The sequence below is a fragment of the Castor canadensis genome, chromosome 1 (genome assembly GCF_047511655.1).
Source record: "Castor canadensis chromosome 1, mCasCan1.hap1v2, whole genome shotgun sequence".
Taxonomy (NCBI): Eukaryota; Metazoa; Chordata; class Mammalia; order Rodentia; family Castoridae; genus Castor; species Castor canadensis.
The window spans coordinates 5,371,213-5,389,157 of record NC_133386.1 but is presented as its reverse complement, the minus strand read 5'-3'; the positions used below and the strand labels follow the sequence as shown (position 1 = coordinate 5,389,157).

The 17,945-nt window shown below is 40.4% G+C and overlaps 1 protein-coding gene and 1 long non-coding RNA gene across 3 annotated transcripts in view; one reads left to right on the top strand and one right to left on the bottom strand.

Annotated features, from left to right (window-relative positions):
* Positions 1–17,945, top strand: part of Pacrg (parkin coregulated) — a 490,523-nt gene that overhangs the window by 393,636 nt on the left and 78,942 nt on the right. The gene's annotated exons all lie outside the window — the stretch shown is intronic.
* Positions 285–2,946, bottom strand: LOC141420658 (uncharacterized). The gene is made up of 3 exons (XR_012445171.1): positions 2,590–2,946; positions 965–1,055; positions 285–529 (listed from the first exon to the last, which is right to left on the bottom strand). It is a non-coding gene; the product is annotated as an uncharacterized lncRNA (long non-coding RNA).

Genomic DNA, 17,945 nt, shown 5'->3' with positions numbered 1-17,945 from the left:
TTTAGACAGTGAATAGTGTGTTCTTTATCTCTTATCACAGCTCTTTTGTCAAACATTTTCTGATATTTTTCCCCCAGACAAATCTGTAGTTTGTTATCAGCAATAAAAATGTCTATTGTCTTGTTTTTAAACATTTAAACTTGAGGATGTATGTCTCAAGATGAGCATGAATTGAGGTGTTTATTTCATTTTAAATACAATTTTTATTGCATGAAATCTATACAATAGATTTCTCAAACATGGATGGCCCAAATGGAGCTCTATTTAGACCCAGTGAAGTTATATTTAATTCCCTAGGTATTCATACTTCTTAGGGAGGATGGTTGTGCCGCCTGGCTCCCAGGCCGGCTGTGGGGAGCGTTTGTCAGGCCTTGGACAGGTGCAGGCATCTGCAGCTCTGCACTCTGTGGGTGTCACCAGATCTCCTTCATAGAAAAGATCTGACACATTTCTCTACCTCCTGGATCTCCATTTTTCCAAATGCTTGAGGCTTCATAGTGTTCTATAATCATAAACCGGATCCCAAAGCCTGTGGGAGAAAAGAGCCTTTAAAAAAACTAATAAATAGTAACTGATTTAAAAATTATACTATGCTGCCTGATACAGACGTTCGAAGCTTTTAATTCAAATGAATATTTATAACAAAGAAATAAAATAACTTTCAAATACATTGGCATATAACTTTAGGGCAATTTTAAAGTGTTTGCTTTTTTAGGTTGGGGATGGAGTCTACGAAAAGTCTTAATGTGACACTTTATGTTTTATGAATACAAATTATACAAAAACAATTTGTGTGCTCATCATTTCCCTGAGGCTTCCATGGGATTGAGGGATGAAAAGGCGGGCGTGCAGGTCTTTAAATTCCTAGAGGAAAAAAACTTCACTTTTGTTTTAAATTTGTTTTTGAAGCTGATTTAAAATTTTTTAAAGGTCACATGCAAAGAGTTCAGATTAGAATTCGTACCTTTGCTGATGCTCAATTCAGATTCCTTTAAATTCCCTCATTCAGTGTGGAAAACCATTAGCATGGCAATTCTTCCTAGATGCTATGAGACCTGGAAAAATGAGACAGGCAATTCTAGAGAATCTACATATAAGTGGGAAACTCTGGAAGCCTGCCAGGCTTCCTAGAGACTGGAAGGGAAAATGTCAAGACGTGGACACCCAGGGTCTTAGCTGAGAAGGGTCAGTTTTATTCAAATTTGATGACTTTTCTCAAAGATAATTTTCAAAGTAAAAAAATTGTACAAGCACATTCTATTTTGAAAGCATTCCTGAAAGAATTTCAAGAAAAAGGTATTTTAAATACAGCACATATTTTAAACATGTTGGAAAAAAATACAGAATCAGAGACTTTCTCAACTCTCATTGGATTGAGAAACTGTTTCTTCAACTGAATCAGATTTGACAGCTAATAAGGCCATCTGTGATGGGGACTCTGCCTCTGTTTCAGGTTCCTTTGCAATTCATAGATTCAGCTGTCCTTTGTAGGGGAGCGGTCCATAGCCACAGCGGTGTCACTGGGGGTCTGGGGCTTTACTTTTGATCTCTCAGAACTTTTTCAATTCTCCCCCTTAATCTCGCTCTCTTTGTTCTCCCCACCTCTCTCCCCCTCCCTTTCCTTCTTCTTTCTCCTCTCCCCTTCCCCCTTCTCTCCCTCCTTCCTTCCCTCCCTTCATATCTTTCTGCTTGTCTGAATCTATTTCTACATCTCTTTTTCCCAAAGCAGGGAACTCTCAGACAACTCAACTCTATGGTTTGAGGGGCTGAAAGCCACATGCCCCCCTTCAGTGAGAAAGCAGGTCTGATCTGGGCCTCCTGCCAGTTGTTCCTGGGACTAGCTGGAGAGCAGCCCCAGGTGACAAATGTTTGGTAGTCATAGTGCCATGCCAATTCAGAAGAGGACAGCTTTGACTTTTTTAGGCTGTGGTTGCTTCATGAATCCAAATAGCCCGTTTGTTAAGGCATCAGTGCCCAAGCATTTGGAGCTACTAAAATTAGTCCTAGGATTTAGAATGCACTGGCCCCCTAGGCCAGTGGGAATTAGGCTAACTGTCGAGACTCAAGCAAAGTCAACTTCTCTTTCATTGTCCTGTTCTTCCCTCTGTTTCTCCCTCCCTGTCTCCTCCTTCACCTCTCTCCTTTCCTCTGTATTCTCTCTTTTTTGACCATCAGTGTATTTTGCAGGCTCTTGCAAATCCATGTCCACAGGCTTGCAGAACAGGGTCCCCACTACTCTCCTGCCTCTTGGGACTGTCCTCTCTTCAACTTGAACCTTGGTGTGGAGTTGACTTACAGAGGGAGTCCACGACTGTTGACCCTCAACTCCTACTGTGATGGAGATGAGGTGATGTTTTATAAAGAACGATTAAAGAGTCTATCTGTACACCTCAGAGACAGCATTTGGGAGTGTGCTGCTCCTCTCAGTCAGACATAGATGACTGGCATTTGATTGTGTTCCTATTTCACTTGAATGAACTACTAACTCTGTTGCCTAATTATGTATTGCTTTTATAATTCCTCAAATCCCAACCTAATCTTGAAGTCACTGAATTCAAAGAGAGTTCTGCTAAAGAAAACTTTACGTACCTGTGCCACCCTGGCCACGTGTCCAAGACTATCTCTTGTCATTGCCTCTACTCACATCATACATGTGATCACGAGCTTTGATAATGCATGTGTCCAGTGAGGAAGAGCAATAAACAGCTACTCCTTTGCTTTTCCATGTGGCCTTGCAACTCACTGTTTGCAATTCTATGTAACTTCCTCTCCCAGTCACAAAAATATCCCTCCCATTTCCCAGAAACACACTTTAAGTTATTTTATGATTATAAAATTAAGTAAGGCATCCCGTAGATGCCTGGAACATCCATGGTGAGGAGAATTACATTTAGAGAAGCCTGGCCCCAGCCACGGAGCCTGCCCAATGGGCTCCCTCTGCTCTCCCTCACCCTTCCTACCCTACAATGGAGATTCTGTATCTAGGGACACCAGCTCCTATCCACACAACCACATTGTTTGCTGCTACAGGAAGGTTTCTATCTCTGCTACTGTTCCAGAGAGCTGGGACTTTGGTCTCATCAGATTTGATCTCTCTATCCCTCATCACCTCTCTGACCTCTAGCCCTGCTGGTGAGTCCTGGGCCTTCTTTCCTCCGGGTGCTTCTGAGATGCCCTCTGCCATCTCTCCCACTCTTCCATCCTCCCTTCTTTCTCTTCCTTCTTGTGCTCCTCTCCCATTCCCTTCTCGCTCTCTCTCTCCCTCCCTCTCTCTCTCTCTCTCTCTCAGGAATTTGAAAGACTTCCACATGTTTGATTCCTGCTCAATCCCTGTCTTCCTAGTTGCTGATCAAACATTTTCCCCAGCTTGTGTCAAGACCACAACAAAAGCAATATCTCCCAAGTCAAATTCATCATTTTCCTCCTAGAGCTGATATGAGATTTAAACAAACATGTTCCTTTATTAGCTAGAGTTTGGAAGCTGAGAGCACTGGCCAGTGATAAGTACCAAGGACTCTAATAAAGGAGAGGGGTAGTTATGACCATTTACCAACAGCACCTGACACCTTTGTTGTCTCTACACCGTCCTTCCCCTGGCCAACTAGGATCTAAATCTTATAGCTATCTCTCCCTCTTCCCTCCCTTTTCCCCAGTACTTGTCAAATCAGGGCCTCTCATAGTCTTGGGTTACTGGGAAGCAAGATGTAGCCTCACATTCCAGTGCAACATTGGGAAAAGAGGGGCTCTGAACCTTAGAGATGTGAAGTAGAAATGATGTCACCTACCTCAGTATAGGGTGACATTAAGCCAAACAGTATAAATAAATAATATAAAAAATATGCTTCGCACTTAATGCTGTCTCAATAAATGTTACTTCGTGTCATTCTTATAACTGTTGACACAGAATCTCATGTGAGATGACAGTGATAGTTTCATGCAATCAAAGAAGGAAAAGAAATCAACAACAGAAATAAACAAATATGCCTGTATATAACACAAGACCTGGGATGAGTAGATGTTCGAAACATAGACAAAGATAGGTGAAAGGTAGATAGAGAATGGTAAATAAATAGGGAAGATGGTAAAAAGTTGAACCTAAAATATTCAAGATATTGGGCTGGTGGGGTGGCTTCCAGCCTAGCGAGCACAAAGCCCTGAGTTCATACCGCAGTATCACTAGGAAAAAAAAAAAATCTTCAAGATAGTTTCCCTTTCAATAAAAAAATATACACTTGATTAGTATTTAATTTTACAGTCAGAAAATTCCCTTCAACTGCAGTTATAACTGTTGGTTTTCCATTAGGACTAATCAGTTTTTATATCTGTGGACATTTCTGGCACTTTCAGCTATCCCAGGAGTACAAATCTATTTGAAATCACCTTTAATTATAACAGTAGAAAAAGACTACCTGTAGATGCTTTTGTGTAGAACAGTATCGTCAAAATAGACTCCCACTTACTACTGTCCTTATGAAACTGGTGGCTATTTTCTAATCTTATTTTAAATTTTCTCTCTCTACCTTCCTTTTAAGGGAATTGACAAGGGAATGACTCAGAGGAAGGGTTGTCTTATGTTTCAAAGGAACTTTGAAATTTAAAAGAATAGCTTTCCAGTCCACGTCAGAGGCACAAAACAAAAACTTCAAAGTGTGATGTCACATAAAGCACTTGAGACTTACAAAGCAGTACATAAAGACATCATGACTTTACTGTCATTCTTGCAGAGAGGTTTCTGCCGTGTTTTCCATGATTCCCAGTGCCATGCTAACATGCAGTATGTACCGGGGGAAATCGGGGTTCATGTAAAACTTTTACCCAGTAATATACTTTCCTTTTTGAAACAGCAGTGTTTTAACCACATGACTACAGAACAGTGTATTCACTAAAGTGGTTTTCAAATTCTTAATATAATTCACATTACCTGTTTTGCTTATGAAATTTTGCTAATATAGTAAGTCAAGATAGTTCAGCAAGTACCTCCTTCATCATTTGTTTAAAAAAAATCAAATACCTAGATTATAATAAAAAAAATTAGTTCCGTCTCCATAGTACTTAGCAGGCCTCAGGCACTGGTCCTGAACACTTTTCATTTTGAAATGGGTTATCTCTTAATTCTCAGGGTTGTATAAGTTGGGTGGTATGACTGTCCTCACTTTATAAATAATGCAAGTAAGGTTCAGAGATGTTAAGTATCCCACCCAAGGTCACACAGTGGGACCTGGTGCTGGGCAGAGGCACAGAAGGCATCTGGCTCCCACTCTGTGGGTGGTCTCTTCAGTTTAGAGAGCATTTCTTTTGTTGTGCAGAAGCTTTTTAATTTCATGCAGTTCCATTTGTTCATCGTTTCTCTTAGTTGCTGAGCTGCTGGGGTTCTATTGAGGAAGTCCTTGCCTGTACCTCTTGCTTTCAGAGAAAGCAGCACTTTCTACTCCATCCCTTTAGGCTCGCGACAATCTCTAAAGATGCTGTCATTAGGAATCTCAGGCGCAGAGCTTTAAAGACAGTGTCCTTGTCACATGGGCAGAAAATGGCAGATCCAAGATTCCAACCTAAGAAGTGTAGCCTGGAAGGCCTCACCTTTAGATGCCAAGCTGGGCCACCTCTCTGGCACTTTCTGGGAGAGGAAGGGGTCAATGGTAGAAGGGGATAAAGAATGAAATGTCACTGAGCAAGGATGCCTGAGCTCTCCTCTTACCAGCTTTGCCCACAGGGATCCACTGTTGTGTGTGTGTGTGTGTTTAAATGTATACCTCTGTGTATATATACATTCTTGGGCATATGCACACATATGTAGGGATATGTGGGCATCAAATGTAATCTGTATCTATATTACTGTACTTAGTAACGTCTTAAACATTTGAAACATTATTTAGTGGCATCCTAGTGTAAATACATTTCTGTAAAACTTGCCAAAGGTTACAAAATATTTGACCATTAAAAAATAGAAAGGTCAGTGTTCTGCTTTTAATTTTAAAATGTAAGCAGAGATATGGAACCTAGAAAGCCAATAAGGTAGGAATTTGCTCTGATAAAGACTGTCAGCCAAAGGACTCTTCTCATCTTTACCTGCTGTCCACTTTGCATCTACATATAGTTTTTATTTTAAAAAAATAGGCAAAGATAAGACAACTGTTTTATTCCTAGTACAGAAAAGGGGAAGCCTATGCCTGTTAGTTCCCTAGAATACTTGAACCACAAATTCACAGACAGGAACACTGGTGCCTGCTTGGATGAGACCTCCCAGACACACACGCTCACACACACGTCACACTTCTCCAGGTGTCCCCATGGTGTTGATTCTGTGATCTACAATGTTTGCATGACCCCACTCTAAGGCAAATAATATTAACCTTGGGCTCTAAACACCAAGGGCATGACCGTGGGCATGTGTCACATACTTCTCAGTTCATGCATACTTTCCGAACAACACAGCCATGAGTAGGAGAGGGAAGAGGATTGAATTTCATGAGCAGCATTCCAGATGTATTGAATCCAAGGTCAAATTTTAACCTTTCCTGTGTTCAAAGAGAGGACACTTGATAATGACAGTTGGTAAACCAGTGAATGCTAAAAATCCTCAGAAGCTCTACTAGTCTTTTACCGCCCATGTTTTTGATTTCTGTTTAATAGAGCGACTGACTACCCTAGTTTGCTTGGGCCTGAAACGTTTCCCAGAACACAGGCCTTTCAGTGCTAATCCAGGGCCATTGGTCACCCTGCTCTTGCATGTCACTGAACCGAGATGAGCTAATCCAGGGCCGTTGGTCACCCTGCTCTTGCATGTCACTGAACCAAGACGATGGAGAATCACTGCTCCTCCTGCATGTTCTGGCCACCTGTGCCAAGGGCTGTTCCCGGCTCCCGGAACCCATGGGCTGGGCCGGGTCAGCAGGCCAGGGCCCCTCTCAGGGGCTCGGGTTCCGTGAACCCCCTCTTCCTTCCTCATTTCTGATCTTCCTATGATCTGTAGAGGATGAGCTTTTCATGTGTGTCGCTTACCATTTCTTACTTTACAACGTATAAAACAACTAGTAGGAAAGTGAAAGAGACATAAATACATGAGTAAATATTTTTAAAGCAGTGTGAAAACTGAATTCTTTAACAGAATCAGAGGAAACTTTTAACTTACAGAGGGCTGCTGCAATGGTCAGGGGTGCACAGGCCCCTCTGAACACAAAGCACATTACAAATGTTCATTATACCTTGGAATGGTGGGGCCCAGCCGTGAGTCATGTGCAAGGGGTCCAGAGACAGAAACAGCATGACTGTGAGGTCCCAAAGGGGACTTGGGGGCTGCAATTAGAAGGGCAAGAAGAGTTAGAGCTGTGGACAGAGGTTGAGGCAACTTGGGCAGAAGGGGGCAACTGAACAAACACAGAGATGTGAGCAAGCTGATGTGGAGGCTACTGAAAGGAGGGCCTGTAGCGCAGAAGTAAGGTACATGAGAGAGAGAGACAGACAGACAGACAGAGATAGAGGCAGAGAGTTCCCACTGAGGGCAGTGCCAGGGGAGAGGGGGAGAGGGGCAGAGGGGCAGAGGGGCAATACGGAGGGAGATGAGTGCTTCATATATAACTCTCACAGACTGAGAGTTATAAACTAAAAAGTAACTAAGGAATACAAGTTAAGATTCAGTGTGTTTACACGGTCTCTTGCAGTGATCGATCCCCCCAGTCCCAATGCTCTGCCATTTCTGTCCCTCACTGCTGTTAAATACATAGATATAAATATGCATATACATAGCTCTGTATACATATGTGTATATGTATTACAGATTCAGATTTTCATTCTAATGTTTTCCTACATTCTGCCAACAGTAATAGAACAAGTTACATAAATTGCCACCAACTGTCAAATTTTCAGGATTTTCCATTCTCAGAGTTCAAAGAGATGTAGTTGTAATGAAGGTTTCCGTATTGAAATGAGAAATAGTAAGCTAAACTAACCTAGAGAGGCCTCAGAAAATAGATCTTGGATTGATTCCTTGCCTGCAATTTATCTAAGCAACCCGTATCACAAAATAAAATAAAATATACACATTTTTTGCCTAAATCTCACGCATATGGAGAAAAAGCCAGATCTTCTGGACTCCAGTTAAGTCCTTTCACACGGGGTAACAAATAGGTCACTGAAGGAAGCCAGAAACCCAAGCCAGACAGTGATGGTTCGTCTGCCGTGGCCTTCGTGCCTCTAGTCCCTCCATGGGGAAAATCTCCGAAAGCAAGAGTGTCAGGGAGTCACAGAGTCCAAGGCACCTTAGGGACAACCCATTTGCGACAAGGTAGCTGATGGTGGTAAGAGGGTCACACCGTGGCCCTTCCGTTCTGAGTCTCCCCTTCCTTACCCGAGTGACCACTCAGCCAAACACATTTGACTTAAGCCGTTGCTGATGAAGGAAGCAGCACCCTTGCTGTGGATCCAATGCATTATTTCTGAAAATTTATTTTCTAAGGAAAGAAACTTTGTTTGCCCAAGTCTTTGGTTGATGATGTTTTCCTCTCCCAGTTCATTAGCTCGTGTAACAACCGCTTCAGCGTGTGTCACCCTCACAAGTGCCCGAGGGAGAAGATAATTCTGCTTTCCTAAGTCCGTAGAACAATAATGGCAAATTCTGGGCTTATTAAGAAACGCCCAGAGTGTCACCAGCTCATCAGAAAGGTTCGCAGGCAGTATACTAACACTGCTCTGGTCTTGTGTCTTCATAAGACTAATTACTTTTAAAAGAAAAGGGGAACATACCTGTCATTTAGGTGATGCGTGCAGGAGCTCTTCCCAGGCAATGGAGGTTGTGGCAAATGATTCCGTGCATGCATGCGTGTGTGCGTGCTCTACACGAAGTGTCACAAATCGCATCGGGGTGCAGTTCACAGCATTTCATGCCTGAGGAAGGTGTGATCGTGTTGTAATTAGTCTCCTGTAAGGTGAAAAGAAATGGTGCACGTAGATAGTCAAGACTGAGTGTACATTGTTACAGTAAGTAGTGATTTCTAAGAGAATGATGATTAGGTCTGAAACAAACTAAAAGCACAGAGTGATATCCAACTTGAATTCTGTGATAGGGTCTGGGAGTTTCTTACCCTGAAGGGATGAATCTTTGTGGCTTCATCCATAGGCACTCATAAGCACAGGCAAAGGTGTTTGCAGATATTTTCAAAAAGGTGTGGGATGGGGTTGTTAACATTAGCTTGGCCCTGTGATAAATTTCCTCTTGGAATATTTATATATTTTAATCGACAACTGATAGACTTAGGGTTCCAAGTCTCTTGTTATAAATTCTAATCCACCATTCTGTAATTGCTGTGTTCAGTTTTTCTCTGAGGTTACTTGGGTCAATATTTTCCCCTTGGTTTAGTGTTTTTCTGCATGCACATATTTTTATATGGGAAATGTTGGCAGAGATGAAATATCCACTTAGCTATTTCCCCTCCCCTTGGTTTCCACCTTCAACAACCGTAGGTGGAGCACTGAGACCAGAGGGCGAAATACATGAAAGAGCTAGGAACTGTAAGATACAAAACCAAGTAGTGGAGTGACCCTGTGGCCAGAACACCACTGCAGGTTGTCAGGAGCTGAAAGGAGAAAAACCAAAGACCATGAAGCCATGCCCCAAGGGAGGGCTGTGGAAGAGTGGAGGGGCTAATGGAGGCATTTTCTTGACTCCATGGAAGAGATGGGGAACAGGCTAAAGAAAAAGGTTGTTCTGCTGTCCCTTAAGTTTTCTCAAAAGATGCTACACCACAAGTAATCTCAAATCTAGATCCAGATGAATTCTCACAGAGAGAAGGAAATACAAAATGAATTCTTAACTCAGGGAGTTTAGTTGAGAAAAGATGCTGATATTTCTTTTCCTTTATTCCAATTCTTGAAATAAAATGTCAGGGTTATTTTTTGTCTTGTGTCATTGTTTTCATGTATTTTCAGTTTACTAAATTTGTGTTGCGTGTTTCTCTAGTATTTTATTTCTTGTCCTTCATAAATAGTAAATATTCACCAGTTTATCAATGTTCTGAATATTTAAAAAAAAAGAGCTTTGCTGAAAGTGAGAAATTTCTTTCAATAAATTTTTTTAGTAACAGAAGAACATACACTTCTTTGAAATCCATTATCCCCATAGTGTTTATCTCTTACTACAAAGCAATCCTCTCTGTAGAAAGTGTTCTGAACTCTTTTCATTTTATTTATAATTTATATGATGGTTAGTCTCTCTCTGCTGAAATAAAAATGATGACCACTGCCCATTAAGTCTGCCAAGTGGAGCAGGTGACACTCAGCATTGCAAGAATCCGAAAAGAACAAACACTGAGTGAGCAAAGGAATGAGGGGATAAAGCCTAACATTTGCAACATAAAAATAAGCACATCGGGTGGCAATACTGAAATTGATCCTCATTCCCAGAAAAATCCTTTGCTCACATTTTTGCTTATTATATATCTGAGATTTCTATTAAATCCAACACTCTTCAGTTTGGATGTGAGAACAGCACACTGAAACAACAACATTCCAGCTCAGTTGGGCACTGTGTTCTTATTTTCTGGCTTCTTACTATATAGATGAGCTACTTAAGAGTGGCATTTCTTTTCACACTTAAACCCTTGGCACTTAGCATTGCCTAAGACATAGGCACATGAATGGAAGCCTGGTCCATTTTGATACTAGACTAAAATGCATGCAACTAAATTCTTCCCACAAAATTAAGATATAAAGCTGTCAGGATCGATAACAGTCTCTTCTGAAGAAAGTGGACAAATTAGTATCCACCATTTCCTCTTACAATAGAATGAAGAATCGCTGTTCACAAATATTCAATGCAATAGGAAACTAACTCAGCCCGAGAATGTCTCAGAAAAGGCAAGCTCCCAATCTGTGGGTGCCATATGGATGTGGCAGAGAAGGAGCTGGGACTTGGGCTACAAAAGCTGTCAGCATTTGAGAGCATATGGAAGTAGCCTGTTTGGGGCCACAGACCGTCGGCGGTGCTTCCTTTCCTTTTCACAGTTGTCTGACATATTGTCACTGTCTACATGAGCATAACTTAATAGCCAGTTTGAATCCATTCTAGTTAAACTGGTGTTATCCTGTTAGTAAACTAGCTTATATTGCATAATCTAGTTCAAAGATTATTTTTGCTTTATTTTCTACATAAAGCAAATACTCTGTAGGGAATTGAAGCAATTTCTATTCACTGACCATTCCAAGGTTTTCCTTTCTTTTCTGTTATTTTCTCTTCCTAAGACATGATGTAGTACGTGGTTTTCTAGACAGAGTACAGGCGATGATGATTGTACAGCATAGAAATTAGAAAAAGGGGGAATCGGAGATCAAAATTCAAACTAAATTTTGCTTTTGTGGGGGAAAAACGGATTTGTGATTATCAAGTTAAAGATTTGCATCTTTTCCCCATTAATCAGTTTTGCCAAAAGGTTTCTGAGATAAGATAAATATGTGTTTTATTCAGCTACTTTTAGTATACTATTGGCTTTAAGCTGATTGTGCCGAGCGTAATTATGGATTTCAGTGCCTTCTGTTATAGCTTCCTAGGATTTCAGTGTAGATGTTCCCCAAAAGAAAGCTAAAATATTAACTTAGAATCCCCCAAAATATTACTTAGAATCCCTCAAAGTAACTTTTCTTTGTGTAGAAGAATATGTGAACTAACTTAGAACAAGAACCAGTTCTCTCTATGCCTCTCATTAAAATAAATATCCATCTTGGACTGTGTGAATTAGCTTCTCTTAGAATTGATGTTATAAAGCTAGCAATAGAAAAAGAAAGAACATGACCTTTTCTACCAAAAGTATTTGCTTAATACCTAATGTTAGTTTATTAAGCAGAAAACTGCTTAATAAGGCAGTGCAAAAGGATGTTTTTGTCCTGATGTACGACATTTTCCCCTTTCGTGTTAAACTTTCTTTAAAAGAAGAGACAGCAGGAGTAGATGGGCGAGCTGTGCCCATGAGTAGCTACAAATAGAAGCATAGGTCACAGAAATCCATAGCCTGGCCCTCAGATTCATTTACTAAATAAGGCAGTGAGCGAGATTAGGTACACTTCTCTGACACCCTTCCTTGTTGACAAGGAGTTGGGTGAATTTGGGAGAGGAAGCACACAGGGAGCTATTGTTGGCATTTATCAAGAAACGTGATGTGTGGCCCTGAAATAGAGCATCTTATCACCCCAACTTCTCCGTGGCCCTAATAAAGAGCAGTTGGAGTGGATCTAACCAGAATTAACGTGACAGCCCACCTCACTGTGAAGAAGCCAAACTTTGCAAAGAGGCCAGGAGATGGATTTGGGTGGGTAAGGTTGAGAGTAGCTGTAAGTTGATATAGCATTTTATATTTCATTAATCAATTCCTAAATCTATAATAAGAAAAAAAAAAAAACAACGTAGTGAGCACTTGGGTATAAAGCACAGACTGAATGGTACTAATAACAGATAATTGTTATATTGATAGGTTATGCTACAGGGATTACCTCATTTCACAGATGAGGGTGGCACAAAATAAGACAACTGCAACGTAATGTTTATTCTAAAGGAATATTATAACCTTACTGAGCTTTTTAATTTCCTTCCTATTGATTTCCTTCATAATATGTGAGATACGTGTAGACCAACCTCATTAATACTTCAACAAGGCCCCAGGGCATTCACACCACACCAAGTTCCCTAAAAGTCTCTAAGGACATCTATCCTATGCGCCTGTTGGAGGACCTCAGCTCTCTTCCAAATTCCATGTTCACTTAATTGTTAGCAAATGTCTCCATCAGGACGACCATCCGCTGTGAAGCACGCTTGTGATGCTCATGAGAGTTGTAGCTTCTTCTTTCACATATTTTTAGAGGTCTTATTAAAGGTATCAAGTGGAGGGCCAGCAAAATGTAGCAATTTGCTGCTCTCTAATGGACTTTGCATGTGACTCATATATATTTCTTCGAAAGTATTGATAGAAGAGCTATCAAACAATTTTAGATAGTTTTAGACCAAGGTTTTCTCAATGCAATAATGCACAATACTATCCTTGTAGGATGTAATATAGTGCCAAGTATAAAGTGGTCTACAATAATCCTTGAATGTGAGAACAAAGACAGTCTAGTACAGAGTACTCCTTTAAAAAATGTCTCCACTGAAACTGAGTGCTAGTGGCTCACACTTGTCTTCTCAGCTATTTGGGAGGCTGAGATCAGGAGAATCATGGTTCTAGGCCAGCCCAGGCAAAAAAGTTTCACGAGACTCCACCTCAATGGAAAAAGACTGGGCATGGTGGCACATGTCTGTTCTTCCAGCTACAGTGGGAAGCATGCAATAGTAAGATCACAGTCCAGGTTAGTCTGGGCAAAAGGTGAGATTCTATCTCAAAAATAACCAGAGGAAAAAGGGCTGGAGGTGTGGCTCAAGCAGGAGAGCACCTACCTAGCAAGCATGAAGCCCCGAGTTCAAATCCCAATAACCCCCCCAAAAAATATTCCACCGAGATCCACAAAGGGGACGGAGTACTGCCCTGATTGTCTGAGGACTGTATCCTCCTCAGGACGGCATCTATTGAAGGGCTATGCTGAGGGGATTTCACTGGTGAGTGCTGATTGAGGCAGCCACCAAATGTCCCAATCCTGAGAATGAAGTATTATCAGTTCTACTTTGCACCCAGCTTGTACTCAAGGGACACAACCTTGAATTTTTAGAAAGGAATTTCCTCCTCAGTACAATGACAGATACAGGACATATTTACCCATAAAGGGCAAGCTGTTTAAATCAGGGAATAGCCATATTAAGGGGGGAAGGCAATTCGTTTCAAGGTGTCCCTATGCAGACTTAGTTGACTCTCCCAATACTGGTCAGTTTTATGCCCCTGTTTAATCAGCCTTTAAACAGACCCAAGTCTCTTAAAATGTAAAAATGTCTTCCTTCAAGTAAGATTGACTTAATAAAAGTCTTCGTTACTCCACTGGAGGCTTCTTTAATGACACTAAATTGTTTCTCCTAGGCTTCTAGATTCTAATCACAGAATCTGTTTCTCCTTGTTTTTTTTTTTTTTGTTTTGTTTTGTTTTTTTCAAATTCCCTTTGGCTCAACACTGCCATCTGACAGCAACACTTAAAGCTGACCTTTTCTGATAGATTTGGAAAGTCTCCTGCAGGCAATGTGGTGATTCTTTAATGTTCATGGGCAAATTATCAGTGCCTCACATTTCACAGGGACATTTCCTAATCCTGTGTACTGCTCCATCGCTGTTCAGTGAAAACCTCCATCCTTTTCAGACGTGCTGTCCACACAGCAGAGTCATTGTCTTCTAGGGAAGGGAACCAACAGCTGAGATCTAACCCACCAATTGTTTTATGAGTTCCCGTGGTCAATAATCCATATTCATTTTCAGGAGAATTTGGACCCTTGCCTTATCTATTATTTTCATAGCTTCAAATCTAGGTATATGTCTATATAATGAAACTTGTTACAAAAGAGCAAATAATTGTTGTCTTTTTGTCAAAAGAACAAATTTGCTGTGCGTCTCAGTATTTAAATCAATTGCACCTAATGAAATGACTCATGCAAGTGTTTTGCTTAATATGGTATATCTTGCAACAATAAGAGATGGCAGCTTGATTCTTCCCCCTGTAAGAGTTGCCATGTGAAAGCAGTTGAAATGATTGAGCCCCTTGGCTTTGCAGTTCTCCCAGGCTTCACTTAGAAATAGAAAATAAGCAGATGATGAAGGTCTGGGCTAGGGATAATATAATGCCATGCTTTTTTTTTGTTTTTTTGTTTTTTTTTGGTAGTACTGGGATTTGAACATAGGGCCTCCCAATTGCTAGGCAGGTGCTCTAGCACTTGAGCAATGACCCCAGTCCTTTCTGTTTTAGTTATTTTTGGAATAGGAACTTGTAATTATGCCCAGGCTGGCCAGAAACATACTCTTCCTTATGCTTCCCACATAGTTGGGAGGTCAGGTACGCTCCACCATGCCTTTTTTTGGCTGAGATGTGGTGTCTTGAAGTTTTTGCCCAGGCTTGACCTTGAACTGCAATCCTCCTGATCTCCATCTTCTGAGTAGCTAGTATTACAGGTATGAGCCACTGCCCCTGGCTCATAATTCAGTGCTCTTTTTTTGTCCTCATCCATCCCCAATAATTCAGTCCAAAGCCACCGAGTAGGGCTAAGCACAGTAGACCTGCAGTGAAGGGAGCCGTGGCAATGCAGAGAGAGGAGTCAGAGTCTGACGAGAGCAAGGAGGACAGCTATATGGAGGGGAGGCAGAACCAGTGGCCCTTAGAGGGGATTAGAACATCATCATGACAAGAAGGGCCTATGCACTGGGGTGGGGATGGGGAAAGGGTAGGCTCAATGGTATATTGGTGGCACACAGCAATAGATCAAATAAGTAAGGATAATGGGAGCCAAGGCAGTTAGAACATATGTGTGGTGCTGGAGCAGAGTGAGAGCTCTTGGTGTGAACTCATGGTTTCTAATGCACATAGCTGGACAGCTCTAGAATGCAATGGCTTAGGTGTGCACATGGGTGCATATTACCTCGGTCCACGCAGAGGGCCTGGGAGCAGCAGCTGCCCCCATGCAATAAGCACACCTAGTACCTGGATTTTGGCTCCCTGAAAGTGAATTGATGCTCCTGGATTGCAGGATCTAGGCAGGGGAAATGCAAGGCAAACCTGGAGCAGAACCATGTCAAAAAGAAAGAAAATGCTTGAAGAACAGTGGGACACGTCCAAAGGACACAGGTGCCAGCTTGAAAGGATTCCCATTGCCAACTCAGGAGCAATTTCAGCATCAACCTAAATGATAGTAAATGGACTATGATCCATTGAACGTACATAGGAATTAATGAGTCCACATTCATAAATATATATTTAAATGAATAATTAATTCACAGTGTCTAGCTCAGAGTATCCCCCATACTTTCATAGTATCTTCTAATAAAATACCTATTAATTACAAAGGAAGTAAGAGTAACTTTACCATAGAAATTAGCAATCTTAATTCAAGGATCAAAGTTAACATGCCCACTAAAGCAGCAATGAAATTGTGTGTCACCTGATGGAAAGCAGTGTTACATCCCTGCCAGAAATGCAAAACCTACATCCAAACATTAGGAAATATCAGACAAACCCAGATTGAGAGTGCGAGAGTCAAGAAAATCCCTGCAGAACTGGTGGAGACGGGGCAGGAAACATCACAGTTGATGCAACACGTGATTCTAGGGTGGTCCTTTGCTATAAAGGATGTTGTTGGGACAACTGATAAAATTTTAATGGAGCTGAGGATTACAAGGCAGTTATGTATCAGTGTTAGCCCTGATGCCAGGGCTTGAGTTGTGGTAATGTCCTGGGTACAGACAATACACACTACGATCTTTGGGTGTTTCTTTGGTGGTGAAAGAGGTTGACAGTCTGTCATAGGTTAATAGCCATTTGTATTTGTTTTCTACTATTTTGGTTGTCTTATTTCTTACTGAGTTGTATGAGCTCTTTGAAAGTTTAGGAAATGAGCCTTTTGTCAGTTACAAGCATTGCAAATATGCCCACATAAAGTGTATAAATATATTCATCCATCCTTTCCACAAAGACATGTGGTGTTTTGCTGAGTTTTGTTGTTGGCATTTTAAATCTTTGTTCTATCTTGAGTTTATATTGGTGTGACTAATGAGATAAAGGTCAATATCCCTAACACCATATGAAAACAAGCTCCCTGTTCCTCACCTTTCAAACAACTTCTATCATGCTCTAAATTCCATATTATTTGGATCTAATTCTGGACTCACTTCTGTTCTTTACTGTTTCTTTTCCAGTACCAAACTTTTTTATTATCAGTTAATAGTATATTAATAAAGCACTGCCCAATATAGCCTTCTGCAATGAAGGAAAGCTCTGTCTTCCACCCAATGTAGTACCACTAGTACTGAGCCTGAGACCGGGAGCATGGCTGTTCGCATGACTGAGGAACTGAGAGTTTTATTTAATTTTTAATTAATTTTCATTTTAAATAGCCACATGTGGCTACCATATGGGACAGCAGATTTTTAACATCTTATGGGATAGTCTTTACTCACTAACATTTCTTCCAGAATTTTCCAGGCTATTATCATATGGGTTTTTTTTTCTCTATTTATTTTTTTCATATAGAAACTAGATTTTCTGGATTCCTAGAAAAAGTTACATTGAATTGTTATACTTGAGAATCATATCTTTAAGTCTTCTTTTAAGACTTTAAGTGAAGTTTTAAAGTTAGTTTTCTTTATATAACATTATGCATTTCCTTTTAATTCTATCCATAAATATTTTACCTTATATTTTGGTTTTGTTTTATTTGTTTTGCTGCTATGATGGCATACTGACATGCTTTTTCTTTTACTGTAGTTTCTCGCTGACAATTATTTACATGTAGTGCAACTATGCCACGTATACTTTGTAATCTTATTGAATTCTCTTATTTATAGTAATTTTGGGGTGATTATATTTTCTGGTTAGTAACCATAAAATCTGCAAATGGTAACAATTATTCCTTGTAGTATTTACACTTTATTTGTTTCTCTTTTTTTTAATACCATTGGCTACTATTTCAATAACATGTTTCAACTGATAGATAAAATTTTATGTATTTGAATGTACAACACGATGTTTTGAACCTATGTATAATGGCATGATTAAATCTAGCTAATTAACATATGTATTACCTTACAGTTACCATATTTGTGATGAGAATACTTTAAATCATCTGTGGACATTTTTCAAGAATACAATATATTATTAACCACAGTCACTAGTGTGTCATACAGTGAATCTCTTGAAATTATTCCTACTATCTAACTGAAATTTTGTATCCTTTGGCCAACATCTCCCCAACCATCTCCCCACACACCCCAGACCCTGGTAACCATCATTCTACCCTCTACTTCTATAAGATCAACATTTTTCAAATCCCATATCAATAAAAGTTT